At 46.8% G+C, this 11,155-nt stretch overlaps 1 protein-coding gene across 4 annotated transcripts in view; it reads left to right on the top strand.

The window, feature by feature from the left end:
• Positions 1 to 3,323: 3,323 nt before the first annotated feature.
• LOC144786256 (5-beta-cholestane-3-alpha,7-alpha-diol 12-alpha-hydroxylase-like) overlaps positions 3,324 to 11,155 on the top strand; it is a 66,439-nt gene continuing 58,607 nt past the window's right edge. For 2 of the 4 annotated variants that reach the window (XR_013602096.1, XM_078665304.1), the window contains exon 1: positions 3,324 to 3,444. The gene's annotated coding sequence lies outside the window, so the exon portion shown is untranslated. The remainder of the gene's footprint in view (positions 3,445 to 11,155) is intronic. The other 2 variants (XR_013602097.1, XM_078665305.1) reach the window with 2 other exon arrangements.

Genomic DNA, 11,155 nt, shown 5'->3' with positions numbered 1-11,155 from the left:
GTGTCCCTGTGGATTAAGATCAGGAGGCCAGCCAACTAGCCCTTGGAGTCACTCTGGGTTCTGGGTTCATAGATGCAGGTCCAGTCCTTCTCACCCAGGCAAGAGGGCAACGGACAGCAGGGCAGCAGACCGGGACACAGTCCTTCAGAGTATTCAGCAGCACAGCTGTCCTTCTGGCTGGTGGAGTATCCACAGGTCCAGTATTTATACCCATTTGAACATCTGAAGTGGGGAGAAGCTTCTAGAGTCAGGCCTTTCAAGTGCACAGGTACCCTTCCATCCTGGCCTTAGCTACAGACTAACTACATGGGGTATTCAGACTTTGTGTGGAGGCTGGGCACAACCTAATCAAGTGTAGGTGGGTCTGGGCCCAGCTCCCCCCTCCCATCCTGGCACTGATGGCCCATCTAGTTCCACCTAAGCTCCAGATTGTGTGTGGCTGTGTAGGAGAAATGCACAAAGCCTAACTCTTGACTACACCCAGTCATGTGACTCAGAAACAGACTGCAGCCAACAAATGGCTAAGGCAGAAAAATTTCAAGTTTCTAAAAATGCTATTTTCAAAAATGTGCAATTTGAAATCCGACTTCACCAAAAGTTAGGGTTTTTCATTAAAGTTTCAAAGACACGAAACGTGAACTGGTTACCTGTTCCCATTTGGAAATGGCACTTATAAAATCTAACAATGTAACATCAATGTAATCCTATGGGAGAGGTAGGCCTTGCAATGATGAAAAATGAATGTAGGAGTTTTTCACTACTAAGACATGTATAACTTAAACATACATCTCCTACTTTTTAAGTACATTGCACATTGTCCTCTGGCTGTCCAGGGCCTACCCTAAGGTTGAGTTTATGTATTAAAAAGGAAGGTTTGGGGCTGGCAAGAGGTTTACTTTAACAGGTTGAAATGGCAGTATAATACTGCACACAGCCTGCATTGGCAGGCCTGGAGCAGGTTTAAAGTGCTACTTAAGTGGGTAACACAATTAGTGCGGCAGACCCACTAGTTGCATTTAATTTACAGGCCCTGGGCCAATTGAGTAGAAGCCAGCCTTACCATGATTTAAAGAGAGAATACCAGCACTGTAGCCTTGATTAGCAGTGGTAAAGTGTGCAGAGTCCTAAAAGCCAACACAAAATAGGTTCAGAAATGAGGAGGGTAAAGGAAAAAGGTTTGAGGCAGACCATGCAGACAGGGCCAGGTCTAACACCTGGGATGTGAGTGCGGCTTAGGAGGTTGAGGTTGAGTCTGGACTCTGAGTTTTAAATAGTCTGCAGCCTTCTGGTGAGGTTTTTATTCATCCCAGGATAGCAGGTGTTGCTGTAGTCCAGCTTCTGTGCGATAAGGGTGTGCGTGATGGTTTTCCAGGTGTTGATTGGCAGCCATTTGAAAATCTTCCTCAGCATCTCTACGGTATGGAGGCATGAGTCATTTATGGCGTTGACTTGGGCAGTCATGTCGAGTTTGCTGTCGATGATGATCTCATGGTTCTTGGCATGGGCGGTGATAGTGGGTGTCAATCCTAGCTCTGTTGGCCACCAGGTGGAGTCCCACTGTGAGGTGTCCTTCCCAAATATCATGTTTTCTGTCTTTTTCGACATTCAGCATCACACATTTGGCCTTCATCCAGTTAGCTATTTCATGCAGGTATTGAACTTGATACAGGTAGTGAGCATCTTGTCCGTGAGGAAGAGAATGAGTTACGTGTCGCTGGCATAGGAGCAGACATTGTGGTACGTTCGTGTCCTGAGAGAGGATGAGGCTGGCTAGAGGAATCATGTATGTGTTGGAGAGGGTCGGGCTCAGGGAGGATCCATGCAGAACTCCTCAGATAAGTTGTTCAGTGTGAGGCTGACTGACTGAGTTCTTCCAGTCAGTAAGGAGCAGATCTATTGGAGTCCATGTACATGGATTCCAATGTTGTGTAGGCATTGGCCAAGAATAGGGTAGAATATCGTGTCAAGTTCTGCGTTGAAGTCCAGGAGGAGGAGGGCTGCAGTGTATCCTCCATTCAGAGTCATGTGGATGTCATCCGTGATGGCGATAAGGACAGTTTCCATGCAGTGGTGAGACTGAGTGGTGTTGTGATGTCTGTGGTCATTGATGTATTTGGTCAGGTATTTGTTGATGGTTTTCTCTAAGACCTTGACCGAGAATGGTAGCAGGGAGATCAATCTACTCTTGGTGAGTGTGGAAGAGACCTTTAGGGTTTCTTCAGCAAGCAATGGGTGGACAGTTGTGTGTTTCCAAGTTTCTGGGAAGGTTACCGAAGAGATGGAGGTATTCAGAGTGGGTGTGAGCATGGTGTTGATGGGTTGCAGTCCTCCACAGTAGGCATGGCCAGGGTCCGATAGAGGCCCATGAGTAAATGGACTTCATGGTTGCAGTGATTTTTGATATCATGCTTCTGTCCATGTGCATAAGGTGTGTATAGACAACAATGATCTTTGAATTACGCATGATCAGGTCTCTGAACTGGGAAACATCCTTTACCCCGCATGCGTTACTCCGCAATGCCATTACCCCGCAGTTTTTACACTGCAAGATCTTTTACAACGCAGAGCTTTACACCCAAACTATTACAACGCATCCCCCAAAGTAACGCCACAGTGGAGTTACAATGCGAAATTGCGTGGTAATCGGGAATTCGTTGTAATAGTTTGCGATTTAAAGCCCTGCGTTTTAAAAGATTTTGCGGTTGTAAAAACTGCTGGGTAATGGCACTGTGGAGTAACGCATGGGCTAAAGTGTCCCATTCAATTTGTTTGTTTTTGATTTGCGCTGTAGTAGATCAAAATATCTACTTTTCTATATCATCCTAAAAGAAATAATGAATCTAGAATCTTGGCTAGCAATATGATGTTTACGGCAAGTATAAATAGTTATGTTCAGATTTACTCTTTTTTACTCCACCTCTATGTAGCTTGGCAGTATAAAAAGGTAAGTATAGATTTACCACTCTTCTTAACTCCACCCATGCATTCCTATACTGTCAAGATATGTACGTGGATTTAAGAACAGTAAATCTATACTTACCTTGATGTTAAAGTGATAATCGATATTTTGAACGTGATCTTTTTCTATGTGGACATGTAAAACTTGATATTTTGATGTGCAACCCCAGAAAAAGATTTGTTTTGTTAATGGTTTCTTTTATTTATTCATTTCAGGATTCAATAATATATTTGCACTACTTTGCAGCATTCACACTGACTGGGTACTCAGAAGGGACATTTTATAGGCCTGTAATAGGAGAAACAAAGAGTTAAGTTCCACCCTGATATTCCAGGTCGATGGTGAAGGAGCAAAGGTCAGAACTTCACATACGTCAACGCTGTTATTGCACCTAAGAAGATACAAGGGTTCAGGTTTTACTAAGGGGAGAGCCGCCGTCCACTGTGCATGCCTTTGGTCGCCTTGCACAGGAACCGACAGATTCAGTAAGTAATATGCACATATTCTGTTAAACATTTTCCTCTTTTCTTGAAAGCATGTTTGACAGGAGTGGAGTGGGATTACAGAAACAGCACCTGTGGTATGCTGCAAAAGCATAGTTTAAGTCGTCTAATGTGGAATTCAACGCAGAGGGCATGAGTGGTAGGAATTACTGATACAGCTTTAATGTCAGCAGGGAATTCCTGCAATTATGAGTTTAAAACTCCACAAAACAAGCAATAAATGAGTGGAACCGTGTTTCTAGACAATATTCCACACACTTTTCTTGAATCCATGAGGTTTAATACATACACTTATCACCTGCTCACTGCAGGTGGTGACTGTCTCTGAGGGTTTTTCTGCAGCCTGAAGACTGAGGGAAGGGAGGTGGCTTTTGAGGGTGGGAGAGGGAAGAGGAAAATGTCAGTTGACAGGGTTCCCCTGTGGCTCGCCTGAGGGTCGGGTAAGGTATGGGAAACTGGTCCTGGGTACAACACATCCCGTGTGATTGTATCAGCTAGAATGAATCCCCTTCCCATATATTTCGAACTGTGTTTTCGCATTGGAATCTGTGAAGGAGCCGGGTTCCACGTTCCACGTTCTAGATCTGCTCTGGAACCCCAGGTCGCTGGCTCATTTTGTCCGCATGAAAGCAGGGAGGGGAGAGAAATCGCTAGCCAATCAATCTTCCAAATTACCACGACTCCTAAGAATCACAGACTCCCGATCTAGTTTGGTTAATTTATTACAAGGCCAAGAACAGCTGGACATTCAGGTACTTCAAGGTGAGGGTGTGGAGAGTGAAATTTACCACTGGAATCGTGGCCGTTCAGTGGCATATTGAACCATGTCAGTATGGCACTGATTTTTGCTTCCAGTTTTGCACTTTGTGGTGCAAATGTGCATTACCATCACAAAAATATTTTGTGTCTATTTCAGCTTGTTTAGGTCTTTGTTGTATCACTAACATTGTCACACGCATTAGGCTGGGGTAAAATGGGGCTTTATCGCTAAGTGAGAGAGTGTAATTTATACTGCATATGTAAAGGATGGCAATGAAAAAGTGAGAACTTATGAATGAGCGCGTAAGTGCTCCTTCGTATATGCAGCACTATGAATAACGCTTATCACATTATTGATAAAGCTCTAAATGAACAGGGAACCAGACTAGGACGCTTTGATGAATCCAACCAACATGGCATTTGCCCAACGAGGCTAAGGGCCAGCCTGCTCCAAGCCTACAGCCATCTTGAGAAGTTATCATAGCTGTGTTTGGTGGTCTTGATGCACAAATAAAGTAGTACATCAACTCGTTCAGATTTACACCAAAGTGCAATGGAAATGTACTACTGTCTGGAAATCACAAACATTCCCAAGAATGAGCATGGGAAGATGCGCCAAGTGCAGGATTCAATGCTGAAACGCTTAGGCTTAAGTTTATGTGAGTTGAGATAAATGCATAGCATTGCCTTATGGAATTATATTGTGCTGTCTTGTTTTTTAGTCATTTTCCCCATTTTGTACACTGCCACAAGGTCAACGTTTGATCCCTACAGAGTGGAAGTAAGTATGTGAGTGTTTGAGAATCAGTGGACGTGAGAAGGGGACTTAAATTAAGATGTGGAGATCTGAAGGAAAATTTGGGAAAGATGGATGTGAGGATAAAGAGAGCAAATGAAGGGAGATATGGGGTAAAAGTACAGACGGAGATAGCAAGTGAAGGCAGAACAGGAAAGTAAAAAGGAGTATATATGTATGTATGTATATATGTATGTATATATGTATGTATATATGTATGTATATATGTATATATATATATATATATATATATATATATATATATATATATATATATATATATATATATAGATGTTTAATGAGTGGCACAGCGCCGACATTTCACCTTTCCACCATTTGATAGCACTGCAATATTTCAAAATAGGAAAACACGACCAGCATTCAGAGTATACAGAAAGTGCGAGCAATGTGCATCATGGTTGTAAACTGGTTTTATTCCTTAAGGTCTTTCTAGGCAGTGTGCTTTGACATATTCTTGCACCTTTTCTGTTCTTTGCTTGCTAAATGGCATGTTAATACTTTCTATTCTCTTGCTCAACCAGGGTGCCTACAAACTCCTTTCAGCCTTCGTAAAGTGTATCTCATATAGCTTTCATCTTCTGCTTCCCGCACCCCACACTGTTAGCTGTTTATCATTACAAACTACATCTGCTGTACTCTGTTACACCGACGAGATCTGTTTTTGTTTTCCAAAAATGTAAATTAACTGCTAGAGTTAGAGTAGGTCGTTTGGGGGTCTCACTTCCCGAAGTGATTGATGGGAGATCATAGAATGCAGAAATGGAGGCTTCCAAAATATTTTAACTACAGGTATTACTATAGTAAATATTGAAGTCTCAAGAGATGTCTCTGGGAAATGTGTGTGTGAGAAGGTTCTTCATTGATTGATTATTCATAGACAGTCCAAGAGGGAAAATAGGCTGAATGTTAATATAAACCCTGAAATTGATCACAACTCCTCGGTTTTTATGGGAAAGTTGGTCGGACAGGAAAGAGCGTTGACTGTTATTAAGTTGGTGTTCTACAGATAGTATATCATACACACATCTATAGGAAAGTGCATCTGTTTGAGTTGCTCTCCTGTATTGTTGATTAAATGTCTGGCACACTTTGACCTTGGAGAATAAGGGAGCAATAGTGGTCATATAACCATATCTGTTCTACCCCTAAATATTGTATATGACTGGCAAACACTACTCGGCATATTTGACTACGTAGGTGGTAAACAAGTTAAATACCCAGTGCTGGACACTGTATATGCTGATACAGCACACATGTGGGAGTTTAACAACAAGAAGATGGCAGAGGAAGCCCTGTAACACTGCTGGCAAAACCGCACTGCCAGCATACCAACCTAACTTTAAATATTTAAATATATCTTTGACTTTAAATGAGGCACATTTTGAAGATGCATGGCACAGGTGCATAATATTTAGAAGTAAAACATGCAAGTTGTGTAAAACATGAGTCTTTAAGTAGGAGCAACACCAATATGCCTTACTTTAAAGACTGGAGGCAGCTTTCCATTAGCAAACCTGCGTTGTGTTCAAAACTGTACTCTTACACATCTTGGTCTACGAACCAGATACAAATACATTCCTGGCAATATTTCTAATTCAATGGTTATCTGAGGTTAAGTGGCCACATGTTACAAATCAAATTGTTAAAAAGATTGTTCTTTTCGCTTCCTGGACTGGGTTAACCATGCCTGGGCCAAAGCTTCCTGCAATGATTATAATTAGCCTTCCCCTGAACCCAGAGCTCTGTTCCCAGTGGTTGGAAGCATGCCTTTAAAAGGAATCTGCTTGAGAGAGAGTGGGAATTTTGGTGACAGTTGTGGACTCACTATCAACAAGCATTTACAATGCAATGGTTTCGCCTTTGGAAAAGTTAGAGCTATTGGCATTATAAATGACAACATTTGTATTTATGTGTTGGTTTTGAAAACAGATACATAAATGGCATTGTCATTTACATTGTCATTAGCTTAATCTCTGCAGTCACTCAGCAGTCCCTAGCACTCGATAGCACTCCCTAGTCACTCTGCACTCCCTAGCACTCTGCACTCCCTAGCCCTCCCTAGTCACTCTGCACTCTCTAGCACTCTGCACTCCCTAGCCCTCCCTAGTCACTCGGCACTCCCTAGTCCCTCTGCACTCCCTCGCACTCCCTCGCACTCTGCACTCCCTAGCACTCTGCACTCCCTAGCACTCCCTTGCACTCTGCACTCCCTTGCACTCTGCACTCCCCAGTCACTCTGCACTCCCTAGCACTCCCTAGTCACTCTGCACTCCCTGGCACTCCCTAGTCACTCTGCACTCCCTAGTCACTCTGCACTCCCCAGTCACTCTGCACTCCCCAGTCACTCTGCACTCTCCAGTCACTCTGCACTCCCCAGTCACTCTGCACTCCCCAGTCACTCTGCACTCCCCAGTCACTCTGCACTCCCCAGTCACTCTGCACTCCCCAGGGCAGGCGCGGTGCGTCCATTGGGGCGCAGGGGCGTAGCCCCCCTAAGTCCCTTACGCCCCATGGACCCACCGCGTCGTCGCTACAATAAAAATGCAAATATTTAATGATTGCGCTACCTGCCGGCCGGGAATGCGGGAGACACCCGACTTTTCCGGAGTGCGAATAGGGGGCTGGGCCTGCTGCAGCTTGAGTGACAGTCCACTCAGCTGCAGCAGTACTGCGCACGTGAATGTTTGGGCACAGACATGCCCGCACATGCGCAGATGGGTTTCCAGCTCAAGTTCCCCTTAGAGAGAGGAGCAGGGGGCTGGCCGCAGCCCCCGGGGTTGCAAAGGGGACTGGGCGAGCAGACATGGTGCCCCCCTAGCCAATCCTGGCGCTGTATGCAGCGCCAGGATTTGGCTGGTCCAGTGGTCCACGTGCAGGCCAATCACTCTGTGACTTAGGGATGGCCGCCGCTGTAACGTAACTTCCACTCTTAAATTCATCTAGCCTGGAGCTCGTACAGCCAGGTAAGGCCACAGAGCATTATGCGTTATGTTTTGCTTCCCGTTTTTCTTGCCCGCTTTTAATCCGGTTTTTTTGCCCTCTTTGCATTCGTTTGCCTTTGGTTATTTTGCACACCGGCCGTTCTTAAATGTAACTTTTAAAAGCATAATTTCAAACCTGGCGGGAATTGTAATTGTATTTATGTAGCGCTTGCTTCCCCTGATGAGGCATTAAAGCGCTTTGTTTTTCAAAGTTAAGTCCCAGTGGAACTGCCCTTTGCTTCGTGCTTTGTGTGTGTGTGGGGGTGGGGGGGGGCTCTGTGGTTATTTTGCAATGTTATGTTTCCCGTTTTTCTTGCCCGCTTTTAGTCCGTTTTTCTTGCCCTCTTTGCATTCCTTTGCCTTGCCCTCTGAGTTTCTCCCGATTTCCTTGCCCTCTGTTCCGTGGGGGGCTCTGTGTGTGTGTGTGTGTGTGGGGGGGGGTTCGTGCTTTGTGTGTGTATGGATGCAGTATGGATGCAGGATGGATGGGTGGATGCATGAATGAATGATGTATGGATGCAGGATGGGTGGGTGGATGGGTGGGTGGATGGATGGATGGGTGGATGCATGAATGATGTATGGATGCATGCATGATGGGTGGATGCATGATGGATGGATGGGTGGATGCATGAATGAATGATGTATGGATGCTGGATGGGTGGTTGGGTGGATGAATTGGTGGATGCATGAATGATGTATGGATGCATGCATGATGGGTGGATGCATGATGGGTGGATGCATGAATGAATGATGTATGGATGCAGGATGGGTGGGTGGGTGGGTGGATGGGTGGATGCATGAATGATGGATGCATGGATGCATGCATGATGGATGGATGGGTGGATGCATGAATGAATGATGTATGGATGCAGGATGGGTGGGTGGATGGATGGGTGGATGCATGAATGATGGATGGATGGATGCATGAATGATGTATGGATGCATGCATGATGGGTGGATGTATGATGGATGGATGGGTGGATGCCTGAATGAATGATGTATGGATGCAGGATGGGTGGGTGGGTGGATGCATGAATGATGGATGCATGGATGCATGCATGATGGATGGATGGGTGGATGCATGAATGAATGATGTATGGATGCAGGATGGGTGGGTGGATGGATGGGTGGATGCATGAATGATGGATGGATGGATGCATGAATGATGGATGGATAGATGCATGCATGATGGGTGGATGCATGATGGATGGATGGGTGGATGCATGAATGAATGATGTATGGATGCAGGATGGGTGGGTGGGTGGATGCATGAATGATGTATGGATGGATGCAAGGTGGTTCGGGCTCGCTCGCTGCGCTTGCTCGCTGCGGTGCAATATGGAAATTAGTTTCCGCCCCACCACTTTCAAATGTCACCAGCCGCCCCCGCCCCAGGGCACTACCGCCCGGGCATGGATGCAAGGGAATATATTGGAGGCGTGGGGGGAGGGTGCTGAGAGGGGGGCTGAATTAAAAGGAGGTGACAACCAGACGCCATACACGACAGAGCATGTCTTGCTGTCCGCGGACGGAGGGGGGGATTTAAAGCAGGGACCTAGCGCCGAGTGACGGGCTGCTCGCCTCTCATCCATGAAGGCGCTCAGTCAGTGAGCAGCACGGGTGGGGCGCGTGCCCCGCCCTCACATGCCCCCACCCTCTTCTCGGTGTCAAGGGGCAGCAGGGCGAGGGACGGAGGATGGGGCTTGCGGGGGCAGGAACTGTGTGCTGTGTGGTGCGTGGGGGGGGGGGGCGGGGCTGTTTATATGGTTCTCACATGGGGACAGTGGGGAGGCGTCGACCCCGTAACTATTTATAGCGCGTTATTTTGCAAGGCTGAAATACTCAGGGCGCTCTACGTTTATCACACAACTCACACTGCTTTGCCACCCCCGCCAAGGTGCGTCTTCTGCGGCTGGTGCAGATTCGCCAGCAGCAGGTGGGCGAGCCCCCCAGGCTACATTGCGCCAAAGTCCAGCCCGGCTGTTGGGGTTTGAGGCAGTGTGTGCAAGCGGAGACCTCGGGGGCTGACATGGCCGATGGGACAGGGCGGGCAACGCCAGCTGTGCGTGCTTGCTGGTTGCATTACAAGTTTCACCCGTGCTAGGCACGCGTCTCTCTAATCTAGCGCTTTGAAGGGTGCAAGCGCTGTGCGCGTGGGCATGAAACGTCACGTCACTTCTGCCCCCTGAAGGAGCGGCCTATGGGACGGGGGTGACACCAGTGTCGGCTGGCACACTTCTGCGCACTCACATGTTGTAAAGGTTTCATTATTTCCATGAACACGCTGTTTGTCATGTGTTTCACATCCACAAGGGACTGGGAAACTAGACACATCTGCATGTCAACAACCAGCTGTGGTTTCCTTTGGACCGTGCTCGAGACATATTGTGAGCCTCGCTTCTTCTCCTTGCGGCATGCAACCTATTTGGGGTGTTTTCGCAGATTCTTGGAACGCTCTATCGTCTTAGAAGTGTTTTTTACATGTATGAAGTCCAGGAACCGCACTGGGGTTGTGGGATGCACTTCCGCGATGCACGAGGCACTTCCTGTGTTTCTGCACCACGCCTGTGCAGCCGTGCAAGTCCGGCAGCCTTGCTGCAGGCGCTGTGATCTCCCACAGAAGCTGTCTGTTCGGGCTTCTGGGGGCTGTGGCTTCACACAGAGGCCGCTCAACGACCACAACAGAGCTCCTATTGCAAGGCATTTTCTGTACACATCACTAAGTGTTCCACCTAAGAATCGTCTCAATAATGCAGCCTTACTATAATAATGTGAGAAAAATGTCACGGACCAAAATATCGACACGGTGAGACTATGTAGGGAAATATAGGTTCTCTCACTTAACTTCATGCATATGTACCTGGCACGCAGGCTACTTGTGGGCTGCGCGGGGGAAGTAGCTTAGAGGGGAAAATAGAAGAAAAAAAATGGATGTCACCGGTACCTCACCCGTACTCCCGCAGGAACCGCTGCTCAAGCTTCACCCAGGGCCCTGCCGGGGTTTGCAAGATTCTACAAGGAAGCCTGCACCACACCGTGGATCTTTGGGTGAAGTTTGTGGGTGGGTACGGCAGGAGTACTGAAATACCTAAAAGGAAACAAGCATTTACAAGTGGGACACGGACAGCGGGAGGGG

Source organism: Lissotriton helveticus, chromosome 10 (genome assembly GCF_964261635.1).
Source record: "Lissotriton helveticus chromosome 10, aLisHel1.1, whole genome shotgun sequence".
Lineage (NCBI taxonomy): Eukaryota > Metazoa > Chordata > Amphibia > Caudata > Salamandridae > Lissotriton > Lissotriton helveticus.
The sequence above is the reverse complement of the archived record's forward strand: the minus strand, read 5'-3'. Positions and strand labels throughout refer to the sequence as shown.